Source organism: Cardiocondyla obscurior, linkage group LG18 (assembly GCF_019399895.1).
Source record: "Cardiocondyla obscurior isolate alpha-2009 linkage group LG18, Cobs3.1, whole genome shotgun sequence".
NCBI classification, from domain to species: domain Eukaryota; kingdom Metazoa; phylum Arthropoda; class Insecta; order Hymenoptera; family Formicidae; genus Cardiocondyla; species Cardiocondyla obscurior.
Window position 1 is genome coordinate 973,508 of NC_091881.1, and position 25,027 is coordinate 998,534.

Sequence of the window (25,027 nt, forward strand, 5' to 3'; positions counted from 1 at the left end):
CCCGCGAGTATGATAAAGAGATTTCTCGTCTCTCCCGTCTCTCCCCGGTCTGATCTGAGAAGAATGGCACGAGTGGAAGTGTCGAACGTGTGCCCGGATTGGCCGGCGTACTTTTTCGGGCATGGAGAACTCCAAGAAGTCAGGTGCAAGGATGTACATGCGCGGACGTCGAAATATTTCTGAAAGGAACGGCTGGCCAGGACGCGGACGAAGAACGAGAGTAGGGGGGAGGAGGGGTTAGAGGAGATCCGGAAAGTCCTTGGCAAAGGGTGCACCTCGGGTGCGCGGTTTCTCAGAGAGGAATGAACGAGAAAGATAGAAATGGCCGATCGTGTGCGCCGCCGGTGAAGAGAACGGGGTGGTCGTTCGTTCGTTCGGTCGTTCGTACGTGAAGGGTCGGTGTTAGGCAGTCGGAACATGGCATAGTGCGCGAGGGAAGGAATAGGCAGTCGCGGAGAGAGGAACCGACCACCGTTGGAATGTGAGCGGAACGAGGACAACGGGAGAGTCGGGCGAGAAGGAGAGAGCGAAAATCGAGAGCGACAGGGTGGTAGAGAGAGTAGGAAGAGGAACAGTTCCCGAAGAAAGATGCAGAGAGAGATAGAGAGAAAGAGAAAGAGAGGTAGCACGTAGAAAGCCAGGTCGAGTGAGTAAGAGCAAGAGCGGCAGGGCGAAGGATAGGGATTCACGGGGGATGGTGCGCACGTAGGGTCGCGCGCGACAGCGAACGTGGGTGTTCTCGAGAGAGAGGTTAAGAGAGAGAAAGAGAGAGAGAGAGAGAGTGAGAACGTTGGTGGAGGGAGCAGCGGTGGGGACCCCTAGGTGGAGGAAGTGGAGGAACCAGTAGAGTCCCGGCTTCAGGTCGCGACTCGCGGCAGCGTTCAGTTCGCAGGCGGGTGCCGTGACGCGCGGTAGGCTTGTGCGGTGTTGTGCGTAGTGCGTGTTTTCTCGTTAACAGAAAGTCAAAAAGAGAAAGGAAAAGAGCGGAGGAAACGCGAGGGCTTATCGAAGCTTTCTCAGGTCGCCCGATTCGAGAGACAGCGGTAACAATTCTCGCGAGTAACCCTTTGATACGAACGACGGAGGTTAGGTTATTTCTTTAACTGGACAGTCTCGACGCCAACGGACGTATCTATTCAACTGTTCGAGGGAGACGAGCTCTCGTACTGTCGTTTCGCGAATGTTTAGCTCAATGGAACCGATCGATCGTGGATAATGCGATATTTACCTGATCGCGCAAATCGGAGCACAACTTTCATAGCGTCACCGACGGCGGACGTCGTACGCGGAGACGAAGTGACGCGCAGATAAACAGATCGAAAGAGGTGCGAGTGGCTGTCTATCACCGACTCGCTACCAAGAGTTTATCGGCTCTAGTTCGTGGCAGGGCGTAATCAGGGAGCTCGTAAAGTGAGTGAGTGACAGTGACGGAAGTGTGTGATCGCCAGGGCGGCGGATGATAGCAAGTTCTTAACGACGCGGGTGTGTATAACGACGGGGAATCGGCTTTTCTCGAGACGACGCTCGTCAAACTCGAAACGGGCTTGCGGACATCTCGCGGTCGACGTTTCTAAGTGGTAAGTTTTCTGTATGACTCATAAATTTCGACGAACCAGCACAATCGGGAATGGAAACAAACAAAAGTCTAAGATACGCTTGTACCAGGCACTCAGAGATTAGATAGCAATATATGCACACCACGTTAAAAAACCATTACTAATGCTTCGATTATTTTCCGTTCCGTTTTCTAAGCTCGTAAATTCGTCGCATTTTTTTTTTTTTTGTACTAGCTAGAGATACTCGAAAGAGAATTATAATACCTAACATTTCATATCCAAGAGTTCTAAGAAAAGAAATAAGTTGACGATACATGCAGATGCATTATTAATAAAATGCATTGGAGGTCGAATATATTAAATATTTTGATGGGAACTTTTTTTATGAAAAGAAATTGTTTACGTTTTTCGAAGAATTTGACACACTCCGTTGACACGGCAGAAGTTTCGTTTGAGTTGTTAGCAATTTTTCGACATGTTTGTCTTAGTCTCAATAACTTCGTAATACTTTACTATTATGAAATATGTCAATATTCGGAGGGCTGATAAAATATAGACTTTCACGTAAGACTCAAAGGTGAGACTTGAAATGAATTATCGACATTGATATCTTATGACGAGTCGATGTAAAAATAAAAGGACGGTGAAAAGGGATAATTATATATCTTTTAAACAAGCACCATTGTAACTCTTAACACAACATTGAAAATTTTCCATTTTAATGTGTTGTTTGTTCGGATTAGATTTAACATCGTTAAAAGTAAATTAAAATATTTTAAATTATACGATAATATTCGTGTGGCGTGATAGCGTTTTATAATAAAATTTAATACAATTACGTGAAAAAATACGTAATATCTTGATATTTTATTTTGTTTTCGAAAAGAGAAAGATTTTCTTCATAAATTTATTTAAAGAAAAGCAGATGTTTTATATAAGAATATTGAAATATTTTTATTACGTTTTCATAATTGCACGATATTTTGGTTTATGTCTATAAATATTTATTCCTTTTTTTATGACAAATAACAAAAATTTAAGACATTATATTAAGAAAGCGTCGTAAATTAAGTAATAAATCATTTGAAATTTAGAAACACCGATATTTCTCTTCTGACGAAAATATCCAGGTGCCTGTCGCTATCGGTTTCTATCGCTCGTCAAATAAAAAGCGTGCTTAAATTCGAGTTATTTTTATTTCCCATAGAGGGAAAAATGATACCCGATTGCCGTGAGAAACGTGAAAGTTAACAGTACCGCCGTCGCTCGGCGGTTTGATAGCGAACGGTTGAAGTTTCTGGTCCACCTAGCGAATAGCTGCGAGCACCGCGAGAGTCATTTCGCGAATAATGCTTCACGGTAATATTCGCAGATCGATGTTTATGCCGTGGCGCCTGTCACGCGCAGTCTGTCGCTCCAAGCTCGCACAATGCAGTGAAACGCGAAAGTGATCCCACGCCGTGAAAAAAAAAGAAAAAAAAGAAAAAAAACGAGGAATAAAAATCGCGCGATCGTAAAATACAGAGGCTCTCGATCATACAAAACACATCTGCGCGCGTGTCACCGGTGCACCTAGGCTCGTAGAAAAAAAAAATGATGGGGACCAAGTTTTCAAACCCAATTTAAAGTTCGCGCTGAACCGCCGAAATTTAGTACCATGTGGCACACACTAATCTCGTATACGAGCTGTCATTATTGCTGCTCCTGTTTACGACAGGCCCTTTGATAAATATGAAGCCGATCTTTCTCATTAATACACGCAATTTACTGGCCACAAAATTATTGGATTGTTTAATATTTAAAATTTATTTACGGGTGAATTTACAGGCCATGGCTGAGCGTGACAAAATCTCGATTCCTAATTGATCTCTTTAAATGAAAATTTAATTGTTACTGCTTAACGCAATAATTAATTCAGATTTAGCAAAATTAAAATAATGTGGTAATTTGTAAATTGCTATATATGCACAATATACTTTTCGTGTCAATTAAATGAACAATAATTGATTCCTCTACTTTAACATCGCAGTCAAGACGACATTTCGCGGACTATTTTCCGTCGATGAAATTGCAAATCTTGAAATAAAAGCGACGTCCCGGCTCGTTTCGCGAGTTTTCCATGTAAGTTGACAGTGATCGGCCTAATTCTAACGGCGCGTCCCACTTTTTTTTTTTTTTTTCTTCTTTTTGTGAAAGTTTCCGAGTATAACGGCGTTGTCTCCACAGTTCAAGGCGGTGAATTTAAGAGCATTGTCGTGTCGTTGAGGCCAAAACGAAAATAAGACAAGTTTGAACGAAACCCTTTGCACCGTGCCCACTGCGGGAAATTTTTCTTTCTCCGTTAGAATCTTTTTGTTGGGAATGTCCGTAAATCTTAATTTATCTAAGTCAACGAGTTTTTTTTTTACCGCTTAAAATTTATAGGAGAAAGGATATTCGTTCGGTTGTCTTCTAATACAACGCGTCTTCATGCTGTCTCTTCATGCTAATAAACTATCGACAAAGCAAGAAAGTGTTACGAACAAATTATTTAATCGGTTTAATAGTTTGTTTCGCGTTGCTCTAACATTTTCTAGCATTACAATATTTGTTTTTTTTTACGGATTATTCTTATAATCGCGTATAATACCGGAAGCGCATATAAAATTGTTTTTGAAACGGATTATCTCGTGGATAATCTCTCTAAACTATTACATTATACGTAAAGTATATTATTGAGACGTAAAGAATGTGGCGAGAATTTTTAAAGTGAAGCTGGGATTTTTTTTTTCTTTTTCCTAATCCGTACATAGGCCATAAAGTTCTGAAGTTACCTGAACTGCGTTGATGGGTAGCATCTAACGCTACGGTATGAGCTAACATCTCGTGAACGTAGGATTTTTAGTAGTTCGTAAACGTGTTACAAGTGACTTTACGAATATAGTATGATAAAAAATATGACGGTAGCGAAAATGATGAATGGTAAAAGCACGCGGTGAATCACTCTTATATTGTAATCTTTGTGCTGTATGATATACGACGTGAAAATGAAATATTTCGTCTCGACGCAGTCGAGACGAAATATCTTTTTCTGATTATACATGATGGAAAATCAGAGTGCGCGTGGAAAAAGAAAAAAAAAAAATAATAAAACGCACAATTTTTCATATCTATTGCAAACGTTCTTCTTTACGTTTATTAAGAAGTAGAAAGGAAATTATTAAAACTTTCATAATTACATTTTAATGGCGTATAATTAGATAGATTCGGTAGCCGTCGCTAAGTTCGACTTCCGACTTTTCGTAGAATTCTATGAAAGCGAATTTGTGCTAGGTGATTGAATCGTTCTTGCGCCAAGAGTACATACAAAAAACGGAGCAATCGATACGATTCGTCTCTTTGATATCGCGGTGATTCGCGACGTGTCGCATTTCCATAGGTTGAAGAATGGGCTCTCTCGTGAAGTGCGAAAAGATTGTCGCAAGCGCGAGAGATGGTGCGCGTGGATAACGCCGCGGCCGTCGGGTGATGTTTCACCCAGGCTGTCCTACATCAGGATCTTTACCGGCTATCTCCTTTAAGCTCGCTCTTCTCGTGGAAGGTCCTTCGCGGTTCCGAGACCGTTTGCGTTTCCCGCACTTCCAGCTCTCTTCTCTTTCTCCTCCGTCACTCTCGCATGAAAATTATTCTCTCGTTCGCCTTCCGTCGGACGGAAAAAGCAATCTGTTAACGGATCTCATTCTTCATCCCTATACGAAAAAGCGTCTCTTCGAATCTGCTTTTTCTCCTGAAAGGATTAGTAATATTAGCATTCGCATCTCGATACATGCCAATCTCCCTTAAATAAAAAAAAAGAAATTGATGTCGTTTTATCGAAATTATCGTGGTTTAAATTAAATATTGGCATATTAGACTTTTTATCTACAATATTAATTTTTATCCTGAATGTAGTTAAATTTTATTTATCATAATTTATTATATCTTTTAACGTATTATTTTAATGATTATTTATTAGTTTTATTTATATTTGCGTTTACACAGAAGATACATTACGACATTTATTTTGTATTGTGTATAATTGTATAATTGAATATCTTTTATATCAAAAGCAATGAAGAATAATATCTGTTATGGGTATAATAAACATTAAACGTTGACCGTTAAATATTATTTAAATGCGTTTTATCCGTAAATAAGATTATCATTTTATACAATTCTGGCGCATTACGAGCATATATTTGACGATTCGGAAAGAACGTAGCGTTTGTAACATGAAAATTTGAGGCGTTCTATTCTGTTACGTGCGATAATAAAGTAGCATGGCATATTAAATTAGTCACGCAGACTGTAGCACGCAATTTGCATTGAAATTGTAAAGGTATCGGCAAGCAACGGCATTCATTTCGTACAAGAATATTAGTGGCTGTAAAAAAAGCATGTATGTACGTACGCATATGATTAACTTTTTTAAAAAACACTTTCGCAACCGACAGATTATTCTGATAATTCTTACATTGAATATTTTGTAATTTTTGACTTCAGTTTTTACGGTAATATTTTATACGTTTTATATTAGACAAGTGAGCTCTTTTAGAACGTTAATGATTTAATCGATAATATCAAAATAATGATTTAACTTGAATTTTTCTTTAAAATTCCTTTTGTGGAAAAACATTATTTTAGAGCCGCCGTGAGATACGTTTTAACTGTCCGATGTCAACGTACGATAATAGTCCTTCCTGTCCGGCTTTCGAACGGTTAACATATTCGACGAACTCGCGATATCATGGGACGTACGGAATCGTCTTTCTCCAACAGAGACGAGATAACAGCGCGATCGATAGAAGGTCGGATAGAAGACTCCTTAGTATGCATCATTTGTCGCGTTTATCTAATCCCGAGCGAATCAATGAGAGCGGATCGAACGGACGCCTAAATTTATCGCCGGTCCTTGGCGTGCTCGCGCGCATCTGTCGCTTATCTGTTAATCCACGTGTGATTTCGTCTCTCTTGACGGCGATCGGGGGCGACGTCTTAAATAGCCTGGCAGATAAGACGGGAGACCGGCAAGGGCCGGGCACTCGAGACAGTGTAAGACCACGGCCGACAGACGGACACGCTCACGCGAAATCTCGTTTCGCGAGTAGCCGCGATAGAATCTCTCTGCTCGTGTATGTGCTCAGCTGTGAATTTCGCGTCCGTGCGCGGGTATATCGATCACGGGTTTATTTTATGCCTCTATAAATTAAGCGGCGTTAACGCGCCCTGATACGACTTCCAAGAATACACCACGCTCTTTAGCATATCGCAGTTTCATTTCCGCGTGTGACGCGCGACCGTGTGCTTGCGCGTCATATCGGCCTTAAAAAAAGAATTCGTTAAAGGGCGAATATGCATTTTATACTCACCCGCGGCTGACGTAAACGAATCGGTAACCTCTTCCAGCGTAATTTTCTACGTAACTTACGGTCATTTGTAACACCTAATTCACATTCAGCGGTTTTCTCGAAACCGATTACTTTTCGCGATAAATATTTCTCGCGCTACACGGTAACTTGCTTTCCGTCTTTCTAGTCTACCTTACGTTAGTCCACTCCCGTAACGTTTATAATATCTTTTATAATTTATATCGTGTCGTATATATGATTATACATATATAAATCTAGCTTTATAAGATCTGATATATTTACTATTAAAACGTATTGCCCGTTCTATTCTCTTTTGTTCCGCTCGGCCGACACCCACATAAGCCCCTGACACCCTTTCACTTCACCGACAAATCACGCATTTGTCACGTATTTCCGCTCGCGCTTATGCATGTGCCGGCTTTTTCTTAACATCCTGTCGCCTTATGCAACACCTTGCCGAACGTCGAAGCCTGAGAACACGAGATATCGCCACGTGCATTGTTCTCCGGTTCATCTGATTTTTCGACGAGACTTTATCCGGGAAAAATCTAACTTTCTTAGAAAATTTCAACACCTGAGAAATTGGGTGACGCTTCCCAAGAATATACATCACGCGCTTCGCTTTGCAATCACGGCGACGATTTATTTATATTAAAAATAAAAGTATCTTATGCAGTATTTTTTTACATTATGAAAACTGACAGAAGTATTGAAACAAATATTGGTAACCATTCTATTAACTTCAAGACATTATTAAAAAAAAAAAAAATAAGAAAAAGAAAATTACAACATTTTTTTAATATCTGTTATGTAGAAATAATTTATAAACAGTATTGAGATTTTTCTCTTGCCGTAGTCTCGGTGCCTTGGAAAAGGTTGACTTGTGACACGATAGCGAGCGTCAATTAATATCATTAGTCGCTAAAGCTTGATAATGCCAATTAGTGAAATCCGGGCGAGCGCGGCGACCCTCGGTGTTTGACACCCTCTGCAAGCCCAATTATCCTAATCCGAAATGAACAACTACGCGCCGTAGTACTGCCAAACATTCATTCGCGCTGTAACAATTAACGATCGTCATTCCGATATTACTGTACGGGTCCTCGTTAATTCCTCGCGCGCGACTCTTTATTTAAATTATCTGTCAGCGTCGGGTACAGCATAATAATTATGGGACGGGATGAATTCGACATCAAAGGTCGAATAACTCGCTGCGGAAAGTCATTGTTCGTTGCTACGCATGCGTTTCCACTGGCATCCTGCGCGAAATGTCAAGCTAATCGAAGAGATAAGTGGGCGAGGATGATTGTCATATCTTTTACAAAGATTGATTTATACCCGGAGATATAAATTATTACTTTCCATTACGACGTGCATATTAACGGTCTCTGCGCAATTGCATTTAATGAAGCTGGTAAAAGTGGGCAAATGTATTCATTACAAGAGTATAATGCTACCATTGTCAGTTGAATTTTAAGGTTAGCAGTTTTAGAATATTCAACGCAATTAAATTTGACATGTTTGCCTTATCCGCTTACTCCTCCAGTTAATTATTATTCAATAATATGGCAATTCTATTCCTTTGTGTTCTCTAGCGTTTCGCTAAGACTATAGCGAAGCTTGTGAATTTCGATTGAGTTTGGATTGTTAAGGACTTGTTGATAATTCGATTTGGCAAAGTTGCTTATCCCTGTCTCTTGAATTTGCACTATCACTTCCTAGAATCTGTCTAATTAATAATCTTGCTTTGAATTTCTCGAAACAGTAGTGCTGAAGGAATCTGAGTGGAGAACATGTTCAAGTTACCACTATATCAAAATTGTTATTAATTTCCCGACTATATATACTCGTGTAATTACGTCGGGAAGTATTTACAAAAATTACATAAATAATGCTGTAATTAGAAATATGAATATTTTATTACGTATTCAATTAATTTTTTACTTTGTTGTTTTTTTAATGAAAGTTATATTTTAAATGCTTCGCGTTTGTCATTTTTCTGAAAGCACCAAACGACAGATTTGTAGAAGTATTTTAATAATGATTTCGTTCAATTACATCATTCTACCAGTAGCCGGTCTTTCGACGATCATTCTCCATGATCGACTCGTGTCTCGCGCCTCGCCCATGTGGTGCTATTAAGGCGTCGAGTTAATCGACTGATCAGAGGACTCGTCCAGACCGGAATGATCGTTGAAGGTAATGATAGCCGCGAGGAATGCTAATGTAAGGGGCAAATGAAACGAAGTCTGCCCTCACGTTTTGTCACTCGGCGTATAATTTTGCTGTGGAAAGTCCAATGAAAGATGGCGAAATGTAGAGAGGACGGGTGAGAGAACGTGAAGGCTGGTGGGACCCAGTGGGCTAAGGCGCGCTTACAAATTACGGAGAGAGCGTAGTCACTACCAGCCGCTGGGACGACCCGGTAATTTGGGAAGGGCGATGAGATTAAGCTGCTCCCCGAAAACCATCATTTCATCGCGACAAAGGTGCGCATTACTCGCGATAGGACGGCAGTACGACAGGCGTACTTATGCCTTTTGACTTGCTAATACCGAATTGGCCTCGCATACCCGCTCCATCCATGCCTCTTAGTTGATATTTTCGAATTTCTGCGCGATCAATATGAATGTGATTACATTACGTAATCGATATCGATTGTAAGAACCATTTCTTTTAACTCAAATTTAGGATCGTTTCGCAAATGATATGATAATTTTATTATTTTACTTTTTATTATCGTAAGAAAAAAATTTTAACTTGTATTAGTTTTTTCGCTTCTATTTAAAATTGAATTAAAGATCCAACATTTTTTTTTCTCCAAAATTTTTTTTTTTTATGAGAGACATAACTTTATCTTGAATTAATGTACATGTAGGTATATCAACGTGAGCTTTTTGTTGAGCAGATGGTTCGATCAATATCTGCTGCCTATCCTCTTCGACATTTCTAGACTAAAGTAGAAATCGTCATTTTACCACAAGGAAAGCGTATTAGAGGTCCCCTTTGATTTGCTAATTTCTAACTGCCCGCGAGCAGAACTCGCTCTTTGATCTTTTACGTGTATTAACGACGCTACGTGGGTGTTAAGCTAGCGTCGTAACGTCCTTGATTTTCATGATTTTGCTAGTACGATAATGAAGTATCGATAAATTTTATTAAGACATAGATAATAGACGGTCTTTCGCTTACATTAGACAATCGACGATATTTTAAAATAATAGAATTATTTTGCATAAATTTTAAAATTGCATTCCGCAATTTTCAATTTACAACGCAGCAAGATGGACAATGAGATGCTTATTAATCTGCTTCTTACGATTAGTTCTGGTGATTGTATTCGTGTTCTCTAATTACGATTTCATTCTAAGAAAAGCTGCAAAAGCGAGACGCCGTTCTTTACTCGTTACGCGAAATATAAATCTAGAATTTCAAAGCAAAATGCACCAAGTGACAGGGAGATAGGAGTGATATAATTAATCGAACTATAATTCCTTTCGCTGTTTTGACTTGCTAATTCGCGAATTCGATGCCGCCCGAGGTCGCGGAAAAGCGCGCGTCCGCTTTTGTCGCGAGAAATTTTCATCGGCGTCGTTATATTTCATACGTATTGTCCGTTCCGTTCCGTCACGTTCGGAATCCGGCCATTCAAGCTTTTGTCGCGCGTTAAAATCCCGAAGTATGAACCGAAATGATTAATCGAGTATCGGTATATCGTTGCGCCGCGGCGATCGATGTCGATATTGATGTAGATTTTTTTCCCGTTCGCCCCGGTAAGCGGGAAATCAAATAAACGACGCTATCACTGCGTCGGCCCTCGCGGATAACGAAGTTTGTTTTTTTTTTCCTCCTCCCCCCGGAAAACTTTGGCGCATCGCTGATCACGTTGTTTCGGTTCGCATTTTCGATAAACTGATTTTAGATGACGTTACGCGAAAAATTAATGCCCCGCTACGGTTCATCACGTGCGAAAAAGTAATTCTATTTTATTTTTATTAATATTCTATTTTTGATGTTCTTTAACGTGTTCTAAAAAAAACTTCACAGCAGTCTGTATTTTTCTTCTTCTTTTTTTTTTCTACTAAGAATAGCAGTAGAGAAACGATATTATAGAATATAAGGGACAATAAAATTCGAGAAACTTAGAGATTAATATCGTTTTCGTTTTCAAAATAAATTTTTTTATTACGTTTCCTCTCACGATTTACGAACGTAAAAGCAGCAGGGAAATCGAAAGGCAACAGATAGCCCGCGTCATCTGCGTTGGATGACAAATGTTGGCCGTTAAGAAATAGACGAGAGGCTCCATATATCATAGAGATAATTATATTATAGTGCTTCTGGCGAGTATTTTTGGGCATCTGACATCAGGCGGTGTCGCACAGAGTACCACTGGTCCCTCCCCTATCCATCGCGCCCCTCTCATCCGGTACTGCACGCTTGTATCGTGCGAAGATAACAGAAATATATCCTATTACAAAGGGGTAAAACATGAAATTGTTTATCATTTGTCCCTTCGACCGTATCCAGGCATTAACAGAGATACGCGCAGCTGCATCTGTTGCGAATGTCTCTCGTCTACGGGCAAGCAATAATCCGCGTATAGAAAACTATCTGAATTATCATTTTACAGAGGGGTCGCAGAACCCTAAAATCATCCTTATAGTAACAGATACAAGGATTATACACTGCAAAAAAATAAGAATTATTTTGGCCCCGCGAAATAATTTAGATTGGGAGGATTATAACGTTTTATTTTAAAAATTGAAATGAGAATTCTTATCTCGTGATTAATGTTAATTATGGAATTCTTTCTGTCACGGAAACTTTTTTTTTTTAATTTTTATTTTACTAAATACACTTGAAGAGCGTTGCTTTTATATATTAATTATTAATTTCACGAAAGTGGTCCAAATTGTTGATCGACTCTTCGCTTTTCGCCCGCGATCTCTAATTACACGTATGCATATACGTTTGTAATTCCATTATATACACACTCCTCGAATGTGATCGGTATATTGAACGGATTTCTCCTCTCTCGTGATAATCAGTTTGCAGATAAGCTAATTCCAGAATTTAGTGCGCTTGTACGCGATGTTCTGCCTTGTGCACATCCAAATTGTTCTTACAGCGCGATTTTAAATGATCTCGCAAAAAGCAGAAATTAGTATCAAACAGCTTTTAACGAGAGTAAGGAGTAATCTGTGTGCGCCGCGCTTGGTGGCAAGAGAGAAAGAGAAAGGGAGAACTATTATGCAATTCTCTTGTGCCCGCCGGTGCATTCGCGTGGTCGCGAGCAAACGGCATTCTCATGAGCTCGAATTAATCCACGGCTTGTGTTGTGACCATCAAAGAACTCTCTCAACGAAACGTCAGCGGCACACGAATCGTTGCTTCGCTTATACTATGACTTTAAGCGCTCTCGATGATGGGTCCTCAAGTACATTCGAGCCTTTGCTTTTGTCCGAATGCGGGAGTTATAAAGGCCCCCATTTTCGCCTTGCATTATTAAATATTTACGTGCCGTGAGAATGACACTAAATTTCCAATGTTGCGAGTTATTAAAATGAGAAATTCGTCTAAACAATTAAGTACGTGCAGTTTCTCACGCCGCTCAGTCGTATTAAATAATTGAAAACGAATTAATTATCAAATCTTTGCAACGATTCGTAGCGATTCGCAGCGTACTTGATTTTATTAGAAATTTTTTGGTGCAAAGTCTCGATGTACCGTATGAAGTGAAAATTAGCTTCAACCACTACGGATCATCACTGGTATAAGATGCCCATCGATCGCGTTCAGATTCTCTTATCCTTCGTTGAAAACTTTCTTTGCTTCTCTCGCGGAGCTTAATGAGGAAACTTCGAGGCGAAGCTATCGCCATTTTAGTGTCACGTTCAAGAATAAGCTGATTCTTAGCAGCGCTTGTACTTTTTGAAGAAGTGCAGTCGCTTTTTCATTATTCTTCGCTTCACTGACGATGCTGTTCCCCCGTTCACCTTTTGTCTTATTATTTTCTACGAAGACGTAGCTAATAGTGTGTGCACTTTTAGCACGAGATAATCAGTAATAGCTTTGTGTTCATTAAATTACAGATATCGTATAATAATAGATCGTGGTGTTAAATAATGATTTAATAAACTCGTGAATTTTTATCGCTCTAGTTCAACGTTCGTCGGAGTTGCGCGCGTACAAATAGCAGAGTCAGTGCTGCATCTCGAAATGTATCTTTTATTTTATTTCGGTGCCACAGCTTTTTAATTATATCACTTTAGCGCGAGTAGCATCGTACAAATTGAGAGTGAACGGAGAACAAGCCGAGAGGGAAGACTCGGGGATGCAGTCAGGTAAATAAATTTGTCGAAGTCCTTGTGTCGCGTCGGCCCGGTTATGGGCGGCATTCGAAGTATGCGGTGCAAATGGACGGAGGGTGAGCGCTTTAAACGTCCCGACAACGGTAATCGTGTTTAAATGAGAGTGCAATCTCAGACGCAACTAATTGCCCCGATTCGACCTTTTTTTCCGGCTTGTCGACGTTCAAAACGAAAATCTATCTCTTTTTAATGAGCTCGACGTGTCGGCGTGAAGGTATTATTTTCCGAAGTTTAGTTTTTACGATAATAATCAAATGCGGAAACATATAATTTCCTGCCCCCGCCTCGTTATTTATCCCAATTAATCTAAACAAGATGATTTCGAACGTGTAACGTAGCAGTAAACTTTATGGTGTCAACTCTCAATCGTAAACTTTCCGTCCTCCGTTTTCATTAACATTTAACTCGCTGGTCTAAGCTGTGAACTCTCGAAACTGCCACCTTCTAACTTTGCAATGCTTATGTTTCAACTTTCAAGTCGCATTTCAACTCTCTATTTGCGACACACATATAAATTGCATAATTATATGTATATTAATATATTATTATCTTTGAACATATAGACAAATCGCTTTAGGAACACTTATATTCTACTGGGTAATTTTTTCTTTTTTATTTTTTCAGTATTAAAGTATTGTTTCGTTTTACAATATTATTGTGAGTGATAAAAACTCGAAGCTGCACTTTAATATCTATTAAAGTTGATTTCAATTTACTTCGATTACATTCGATTGAAGAGTTATCAATGGATTAACTTACGAACTAAGTCGGCTGGACAATTAGATTGCTTTTAACCTACTCTCACGTGGAAAGTACTTGAATTCCAAGAATGAAAAAAGGCATTACTGTCGACGTTTCTTCTTTTAGTCCGACGCAAGGGATATATATATATATTTTTTTCTTTTTTTGAAAGGTGAGCATTACATCTCACCGTAATGCTACCGTGGGTCGACGTCTAATGATAGCGTGCCCGGGTTCTCCCTGGTGTATATAACCGACGACTCGCATATTCGCGCAACCGCGCGTAGAATTTCCGCCTGTTAGCCTCTCCACGTCGGCGGGCGTTTCCGCAAAAGTCAAGAGAAGCTCGAACGAATCCGCTGGATCGCGATGTAACATCCTCCGCAAGAGGTTGTAACATTTCCGACGCTTCGACGCGTTCGTTAATTCGAAGAACGTTTGAAAACCCGTCGGGCCCGTACCGCAATTTCGTTCGGAATGTGACGTATTGGTTTCTTCTTCGTTCCGAAATAGAAATCTCAATAATGTGGATTGTCACTCGTATTTATTTCTCTCGCGTCTTAATTTTATCGAAAGTTGATCTATTCACTCTCAAGAGATATTTGTAATAATTGTAATAATCGTAATAATAATTGTTACGCGCGTAATAATATCTATTGTTTTCGAAGCACACTTAAATAACTCTTGCTTTCAGGAAGATTCAATATTTTAAATAAATTTAGGACGGATATATTAAAATTACTGACTTATCATTTCTGTCTTTCTACTTCAAAATTTATCATGTCATAAGCAGAAGGTGGCAATTAACGCGAAAAGCACTCTCCAGTGCAAGTACCGTTTCGAAGTGGAGTCATACCTTTTGCAAGTCGATAAAGTTCGCTTTGGGTTTCATAATCCTCGGAAGTAATTAGATGTGAGGATTGACACCACTCTTGTCTTTCGCCCTAGCGTTTTAATTTACAGTTCTATCGGGTGCTAAAATAAATTAAGTTGCGAACATCGTTAATTTTTGGCAAGAAGCGATTCACGCGTCGTTTTGTCACGTACTAAAATGTCGCATAAATAGAATTTATCGAAAGCTGTTTTTCGCAAAGAAACTAGCGAGTATGAATAACGAAATAACTCAAGAAAATTTTTACTTTCCTTCTTTATTCTATTTTCGCACTGCTAGATACCGAAAGGATTTGTTGTCGGCCAAAAATATGTACAGTAATTAAGTAATACGCTGTTTAAGTAATACCTGTTAATTCCTGTTAATACCTCTACCATGTAGACCAAATTTCCGCACGGTTTACATCTAGAAGAGTAAATAACTGAACTAGTAGTATGAGCCTTTATGCTGCGAATATAACGACTTAGCAATTAAAAGATTACGGGTGCGAACAATAATTTTACATCACATTTTTTTTTTTCATGCAGTTAAATTAATTGTGAGGTAATTGATTTTCTGATTTTGATTTTAACAAAATTTAATTACTCGTTGAAAAATATATAAACAAAAACGTCAGGAATAAGAATAGAACGAAAAAAAAAAAAAATGCGGGAGCGAGTGGATTATGAATGCGGTTTGCGTATAATTTTATAAAGAAGTCCTCGGAGCACGCATTTGCGATTTCAACTTTTCTGGAATAACTAATGCTGGCATTTTTAGAGTAGCCTGGAGACTGAAGTATAATTAGCCTTAACTTACAAAATCTCGCCCAACCGGGTGAGCTTTTAAGGCGCGTAATCGACATTAAAGGGTTTAAAAGTTTTGCAGACATTTTCCGAGCTTTTATTCCAGGCGTAAAGCGAAAACATAATTTAGATCGAATTTCAGAAGCGTTTTAGAGCAATTATCCTGCATATATTGATCATCAGTGCCTCATTTAACGCGAAAAACTTTCTTTTAACTTTTCATTTTTCTCAAGTTTACATTGTTCGGATTTATAATTCATTCTTTATTGTGCGAAACATCTTTATTATAGTTGAGACTTACCGAAAGTATACATATAATATAAGTATATTAAAGACATGTGCACAAACGTGATATTTTTATCATACGTTAATATCTGGCTTTAAAAAAATTATACGTAAATTTAAAATAACAGTAAAAAAATTGTATTCCTTAAATTGTAAGTAGGATTTTTTAATAATTTATCAGTAATCGATAGTATTAGTAAATTAAAAAAAACAAAATTTTATTAAACGATTAATACGTGATGATCGCGTTTAAGCAAGATTAGAACGGTATTTCAGCGCTTCGCTTAGCGAAGGTACTCTCGATGCGAACCTAATCTCCACGTGATGTCCGCAACTATGCCATTGACTCGGTCGGAAGGAAGGCTTGTATATAGATCGCTTTCATCGCTCCCTTTCGCTTTCCACTCGTGTGCGCGCAAGCCACCTTTGCTATTTCGCCTTCGTCTTCGTTTCTCGTCCGTTCAATCTATCAGCTTATGCTTCTCTTTATCTCTTTCTTCCTTACTGTTTACCTTTCTTTTCTACTTTCAAGCACGCTCGTTGTGAAACGCTTCACGCGATAATGCGGTTAAACACGTAGGCGTGGGGATATACTGATTCGCGCGCATCGTTGCGCTTTCTTCGATTACGTTTCATATCTCGAGGCTATGATACTCATCAAGGATGCTGGAACACTGCCTGCGATTGAAGAGAGCGATACGATGTTTAAAAGAGCGAAATGTATCAGGTTCTTGCGGATTAATACTCGCGATCAACTTTTCATGGCGCGTTTTGTTTAAGAATAATGAACACAGTTTCTTTTTTTTTTTCTTTTTTCTTTTTTATTTTTTTTTTACATTTATTTTATCATTTCCAATATCGTTATACGAAATATCAATTCTTCGATGTTATACCAAATATGTGAAAGGCGGTATTCGATTCATCTCGAAATACATTTCTCTCTCCCTCTCGCCCTTTCGCGCCAAGAATTTTCGGAGAAGGTCCTGAATAGGAGAAGAGCGATATTTCCGTTTCCGCTTCATTCGCGTCACCCTCTTAGAATTCCCTGCATCTGCGAGCCTCTTCAACTTCGTGGCTGGCGCGAAGAGCTCATCGTCTGCGGAATACGAGTGCGCGAATTTCGTACTCTTGTCTGACTGTGGTGGGCGATTCGTTTCGGCGGTAACAGGGTAACGCGATTTTCTCTCGTCGTACGCGGCGACCAAGAGTGGCCGCGTTCGCATCGGGTTCGGATGCCATAAATACGCGAACGTGCACGGGGAACTAACGGCGTGTGCCAGGAGATGCCGGCCATTTAACCTGTAGATCGATGCGGTTGTAGTAAAACGTCACAGTCTGCGTGGCATCTTAGTTAAGTTGGAAACGCTGGCAATTGATCTTTCGAAACTGACGACACAGATGCGGCCGATGACATGGCTGATAAATCGGAAGTTGTCAATGGAGAATTTTCAACCAATTTAGATATTTTAACAGTAAATTTGTGATTCTTTTTTAATTATGCACTATAATTAAAAATTTTTTTTTCTTTTTTTTTTTTTAATTGAAGTTTTACTTATACTTTTTTATTTGAGATTTAATTATTAAAATACATACAGAAAATGTAATGTAGAGAATGAAATTATGTATTATAATATAATAATATAACGAATATTAAATTTCACAATTTTTATATAATTACCAAACAAATTAAAAATATTACTGTCGAAATTAAATCCAGAAAATTTGAAATACTTCTTCTTTTGTTATCTAATACATTACAGTCGTACAAAAATTTATTCGAGTGATCTGTTAATAATTAATATTTAATTGGCAATACGTACGGTGATCGTGCTATATTTTCACAACCGCAAGTAACGCACAGGGAAATATTTTCGAAATAACGTCTCGAGTGTACGTGATAAATTTCTAGGCCATCGATGTCATCCCTAACTGAGAGAGTTTTAGTACTGGAAGCAACTTGATCCCAGAGAACTGAATAAATCTTGCTCTTCCTTTCGTTCCTTTTCCTCTCTTTCGCCGCGAAGAAATAGTGACCGCCGGATGCGATGGGATACGTTTACAAGCTTGCAAAGTGCCCGGGCACGTCGAACGCTATTGCCTGTCGAGCCCTCGTTTATAACAACGTAAGACATCGCGCGGGGTAACGATCGCGCGGTGGGCAGTAAAATCGCGCCTCCTCTCCCGCGCCGCTAATTCCACGAGGATGTCGCCGGCTAAATAATCGACCGGGTCTCTTTCTCTCTCGTGCTGCGACAGCGGCGGCCCGGAATCTGGCATACTCACGTTCTGCCACGCGATTTTAGTGCGCCTGGATCGCTCGCGGAATAACGGAGCATTCGGAATTAACGGCCCGTTTTACGCGCGCATCAGGTACTACCCGGAGATATCTATGCACTTAAACCGCGCCGCCAACATCCGCAGATAGCCCTATCAAAAAGTCACTTTCGTGAGAATGGCGATCGCCTGTGGCAGCCGTTTACCGTGATCTTCGCATAAGAAATGGAAAAAAGGGGGCCGGTGCGACGGGGATTATATGAAACGAGGTAGAAACAGTATTAAGTATCCCCAAGTTTGAGATACCTGAGAGACCTGAAAAATTTCCCGTCGAATTTTCCTTTTTTTTTTTTTTTTTTTTTTTTGACCCGAGATTAACTTTAAAATTCATTGTTGAACTTTTTATCATTTATCTTTCAACACGCGTGCAGAAATAAAGTTTCGACTTTTACGAACTTGGCATATCTACCAAGTTTCTGAAGTTGCTGACGTCAGAATTGCGAAAGAATTCGAAATGGTGAATCTAATACTTGAGAACTGCTCCTGTTTGCATGATCTCTGTATAAGAACGGTGCTGATTGTGAGTTAGGTAGAACGGCAAAGCTCGGTGCATCGCTAACAATCTGTAATACTTTCCCTCCACTTAGGAGAACACTGATACTTCAGTCGAGGATCCTTATTTTCAGTTAGTTAAAGATCGTTCCTTATCATCGCGGGTTATTCCACCAACTTGACGTAACCGTACTGCCCTACTTCGCAAACGACTGTCGCGCTAAATTGCTAGGCTTTGCTTTTGTTCAGCCTATTAGCGGTATAAGTATATAGACGTCTCCTGTACTTTCGGTACGAGGAGAAGGAAAACGGAGACGACGACGACGACTATTCGTGCGAAACGTAAACCGCCGGGAGGAAGAGTGCCTCCGTTCTCGCCGTGCCGAGATACCATAAATACGGTGGAGGAACGACGTTGGTCGGGGTGAACACCGAGAGCTCCAAGCTCCCACGTGCTATTGCTGTCGCGATCGTCGTTCGTGGGCGCGTGGGCGGATGCCAGCTTGCACGACACGACGTAGAACGCGAGATGGGTAATAAGAAGAGTGCGCGCGATACAAGGTTTGCTGGACGAGTGTGTCTACATACGCGTCGCCTCGTCCCGCCTCGTTTTCGAGCCCTTGCACGCGTGTCCCCGATTCCCTTGGATGGCTTCTGCAATACGTCTTGGAATCTCTCTCCTCGACTTGAAAATCGAGACCGCGCGCGATGCAAGTCTCGAAAGACTTTCAAGAATATTTTTCCACTGAAATAATTTTGATAGTATTTTCAGACTTTTTTCTTTTCTTAAAGAAAAATAAATAATAATAATATTAATATTGCTTTTAAAAAAGAATATATATATCGTAAATATCACGTATATTTTCGTTACGCAATTAAAGATTGATATTAATATTTCCATTTCGACAAAACTGCAATGTATATTTACTATTTAGATTTTTTATTTCTGGTAGTGCGTCGGTGGCTTGATACAAATAAGCCCGCGTCAAGTTTTTTTTTTTTTTTTATCGCGAGCAGAGCGTAGATAAAATCAAGATGCCCTAAGGACATTCGTATACGCTTTGTAGTCTCACGCGCTACCCTTCGGCCTGAATCGTAACAAAGGGCGCATGAAACCACGTTGCGTGCGGGCTTAATTAATAACGCCGGCTGCGACAGGCCTTGTTTATTTGCATCTTATCGACGCCGATGACAGAGATACCGGTACGTCATCGATCACTGTCCGGCGCGAGCGAAACATAATCGGTCGTACTGTGAAAGATACCTGCGCCGCGTGTGTCACTCGGCGGACCCGGCTTTGCACCACGCTGTCCCGAATTTCCGGACGCCATCGACGCGCGCAACGAAGAAGGATCACCGGACAGTCGGACGGGCTCGTATCTCGAACTGCTACAGGCGACCGAGTAGATTTCAACTGTGTATCATCTCGGCGAACGATCTCGGAAACGATAGGCTCGAACAACGGGTGGTAGCGACGCGTGCATGGCTTCTGTTATCACTAACTCGACTTCTCCACGGCGCAAATCGATATAGGTATTCCCTTGAGAAAAAAAAGGCCGGCTTTTAATTAACGTTATCGTTCACACTGACGGTCGAGCATTCAATTACGAGAAGCGGTGCTTACCATATCTGTCATGTGCACTGCACGCCAACTCTCGTTTTCACCTTCCAAAATAAATTGTATTTGGAATGCATTTATTATTAGAAAATTTTCAAACCGCGCTGCGCCGCTGATGCACGTCTTGTATCTTGCGGCTCTATCGAACGTCATTCTAATTCGCCCTTTCGCGCTATCTCCCGACACGCGGAGGGTGATGAGCGTATTTCCGAAAGCTCGGCATCGGAAATCCGTGTGCGGCTGTCCGGTTATCGTTCCTTGCGGCGGAACGCGGAAATTCGAGCTCGCGCCGAGGGGAGAGAATCCGGTCTCGCGCGCGCTTTCCGCACCCGTCGACTTCCGTTGACGTGAGGGTGCCTGTCGGCTACGTGCCGGGCTGTTTATTACCCGCCGCAGGCGCTTTCGATCGCGAGCAAATTCATTCTTCCCCGTAATCGTGATCGTCGGTTAACTCAACTACAGCCGCGCCTCTCCCTCTTCGTGTACTTAAGGGTGGACGCCCCAACAATTTCCCCCTTGCCAAGTTTAAGGAACGTCATTAGACGACTCCAATGCTTTTATCGAATAAGAATTTTCAACATATATATATACCTCGAGATATCGAGACCGATGATTTCTTTTATTTTTACTGCTTCAAAACTTGCTTCACCGGAGCCACCTAACTTTCAGTACGGAATATCCCCGTAGTTACGCTTAAATTTTTATACGAAAATAGTTTTACAAGTTCGATGCATACTATTTGAATATCTCGTACATATTTCAACTTGGGTTGAAATGCGCTCTGTAGCGGCTGATCTAGTTCATTTCTTTTTTTTTTTTTTTATTTAATCGCAAAACATTACTAACTTTACAATGATTTATCAATTTGTCGTTGAAAAGAAAAAAAAAAACAAGAATTGCATGCAAATAAGAATTATTTTTAGATTTAAACATTTTAAGAAACCGCAACCGTAATATGCACGTTAAAAGGTTACCCATATCCGTAGCTGTAAGCTTTACCGAGGTAAAAATACGAGCTAAAGCAGACGATCGATCGCAAAACAAGTTCGAAAATGATCTGTACGTTCTTATCGCTCCATTCGTCGGTCGATACATGTTTCGTTGTCCGACCGACTTGTTCATATTTGCCTTTGTCGCTGTATATCGCCGATTACGCGGAGTACCTATCGGAATATTGCCCGAAGCACTTACGTAAATTGAGTGGTCGCATGGACAAATAACGACGTCGCCGCTGTCGTCGCTTGCCGTTCGCCATCGGTGCGTGTGAAAGTACATCGGGGATTTTGTGCGCTTTCGAAATACCGCCGGCAACACATTCACCGCGCGAAAGGGGTTTCCCATTCTCTTCCCCTTCCCCGCACCCTACCTCCGGGCGTGATACCGGTGTAATTGTAAGATTTGCAACTCTAATAGCCTCGTACTTGTACGCCCACCGGACTCGATATTAATTTTAATCACCCTGTACGTAACGCTTACGTGCCCCGGATCGACATAAACGTTCTCTTCCTGAATACTATTATATTCCTCACGTAGCTTTTCCTCCCTACACGACGCGTGTATCCTCAGGTATCTATCCGCATATTTTAGACGTTACGGCCCGGCAATTATCGCACGATTTGTCATGACAATGGCGTTAAGTGAAATAGCAGTGCTATTCAAACTAAGAGAAGCAAAACAAATTTTTAAGTCAGTAAGAAACATTATTTTATACAGAAATTTTCTATTTGATATATTTATTTCCTAGTCGTCATAACAAATATTTAATTACATAATTAAATAATTGTAATGAGTGATATATTAGTTAAAATTAAATTTTTTTTTTCTGAAAACGGAAAGAAAAAAGAAAGAAAAGCTTTTTAACTCTAATAAATTCTAAGAAAAGTATCGTTGATCTCGTTATTTTGTATTTAAGACTCGTTTTAATTCTTGTAGACTATTAAACGGAAGATTCAACGATAATCGAATTATGATATAGAAAATTATTGCTAATTAAATTAGTGTAATTGATTGACTGCAAAAAATTCCAATCAAGTGACTGTTAAAACTGATTGCTCCTTGCGTTGAATTGCATTATGTTCCTTTAAATTATCAGAGATTTCCAGTGCTTTTGATTTCGTAGCAATTAATTGTATCGCCCTAGTTTCGCAACAGCCTCTTTGTTAATTCTACATGTGTCCTTATTTCTCTCCATAATTACAGCTTACACGTAATTGCTCGCAGTATCTATTGTCTGCCGAGTAAATGGATCTTAGCAATTTTGGTTGGCCCTGATGTCGCGAAATAACACGACTTTCAATTTAAAAGAATTATAATAAATAATTCTAAACAATTACATTTTATAGCATTGTTTGTAACGCGTCTTTTATAGTCGTGCAATAATTACGATATTATTACCTTTTGGAGAGTTAATTGTCAAATAAAAGCTCAAGTAAATTGCGAAGATAGCACACCGTATAATATCGTAAGTCGGACAAAGAGTGAGCGCCGATATTAACATCCGTCAACTTGACAATATGCAGCCAAAGAGTTAGAAGAACGAGTTAGGAGCACGGTAAATTGATGGTTGTGTCACCCCATTAATACGCTTGAACGGCTTGCTCGGTGCGTGCAATCTTTATGGTGAGGCCGATCGACCTCGTCTCATAATGGCCGTTGTCGATCGAGTGCATACGACGGAAAAGGTTTATGCAAATTCGCAACGACGTCGGTCGCCGCGACATCGTATTGTTCGCTCATAATCGCATAGCCGCGAAGCCGATCTGCCCACCGATCATCCTTGTGATCCCGCCTTAAAGTAATAATTATTCCACGAGGACGCGCCTTAGAAAATTACCGAGTGGTGAATATTTTGCGACGGGTCATAATCTTTTTTTTTCTCTCCCTTTCTTTCTCTTTTTTTTCCTTTTTTTCTTTTTTGTTTCTTCTTCACTTCCTTCGAACCCGGCATCTTTCTCCCCTTTCTCTCTTTCTTTATCTCTTTCTAAAAGAATGCTGTCGGATATTAAAACATTTATTCAAACATCTTCGTACTTTTTTACCAAATATTTTATCATTATTTATTTTTTTAAAATTACATATATTTTTTATTATTCTTTAAAAAAAAGAAAACGTTTAAAAGTTCACTAAATTTTTTATTAATTTATTTGCGATCTCTGTTAAACTTATATTTTTGCCGACGCGTTAAGTATATTTAAATGTAGGAAGTGTATTAAATTTACATTTCTTTTATCGACCACCATTATCATTAAAAGGAAACGTGGTTTAGTTGAAGATATCCCATGAACGAGTGAATATAACTTTTTTGTTTGCCATTTCTCTCTAGCTTTTATCTCACCTCGTATTATTTCTTCAAGAAAGCTCGTCTTTCTTCCTCCGTTTCTCCATCACTTCGGTGACCCATCCGTCGCGACGACACGAACTTAATTATACTTTATCGCGACCTCGTCACAGTTATTTAAATTTAAATCATGCGCCTCGCGCGTCTGGCTGGATATTTTAACGACACTATTCGTGGACTATGATCTATGATGATTAACTCGCATGAGATTTTTTTTTCAATATTATTATTGCAAAGCGTATACAAATTTAAAGTTCTCTGGTCGCTTTTTCACCGGGGACAAAATTTTTTAAAGAGAAAACATAAATATAAAGAAAAAAAATTTGACTTGCAATTATAGTAATGCATCAAGATAGCAGGAACAGGATAATTATTTGTAATTTAAAGAGCAGTGATAAACAATTAATATTTTCGGTAATTTAAATTGAGCCTCTTTGTTTAATGAGACAGACGAAATGTAGCGCTGACGAATAACATGGGAATTACCCGTTGCTCCGGTGCAATTAAGCGATGCTTTTTGTCGCCCGGGTTGTAACGCAGCGGTATGCGTGTGTGTGTATGTATATGAGGATAGGAGAGAGAAAGTTCAACAGAAACTGCCGCGGACTTGGTGAAACGTAGATATGAAAATGATAAGTAGAATGAGGGAAAGGGAGAAATATCAAGTTACTCGGTTACGATGCAAGTACCTTTAGAACGACCAACAAATGGAAGTGTAATAACATTAGCGACTCGGAGTAAGAAATGAAAATGTCAAGGGTGCGGTGGCCGGCCGGAGACGTCAAGAGCAGAATGACATCGTTGTAACACGGGAACGAGCGGATGATACGAAGCGCGACATGTGAAATTCATCCGCCAATTGCCGGATGGTTCCATGTCGCGCTGAATGGGTTTTATAATTTATTACTCATTGTCAGAATCACAGAGTCGTGTAATTGCAATTTTATCGCGCGAACGAATAAATCGTGATTATTTTAACGGCGTGCAATTAGTTTGAAATAAGCAGCCGAAAAAAGTTCTCGATGACGAAAAAAAAATCTTGAATCTGGATATATTTTTCGAGGGGTGAGATTTTAGAACGGAAAGAAAGCGAGAAGAAACGGCAGAGAGGTAATGGAAAAGTGCGCGCGTATGTATCTGTATATACATATATTATGCGTATATTACAGCAAGGACGGGTCAGAGTATCACGCCGCTACTTAACTTGACGGACTTAATGGCCGGAT

The 25,027-nt window shown here is 39.8% G+C and overlaps 1 protein-coding gene across 1 annotated transcript in view; it reads left to right on the plus strand.

The window, feature by feature from the left end:
• Nucleotides 1-229: 229 nt before the first annotated feature.
• The window catches only part of Olf413 (DBH like monooxygenase olf413), a 174,998-nt gene continuing 150,200 nt past the window's right edge, over nt 230-25,027 (plus strand). Inside the window, exon 1 of the mRNA XM_070669136.1 lies at nt 230-1,577. The gene's annotated coding sequence lies outside the window, so the exon portion shown is untranslated. The remainder of the gene's footprint in view (nt 1,578-25,027) is intronic.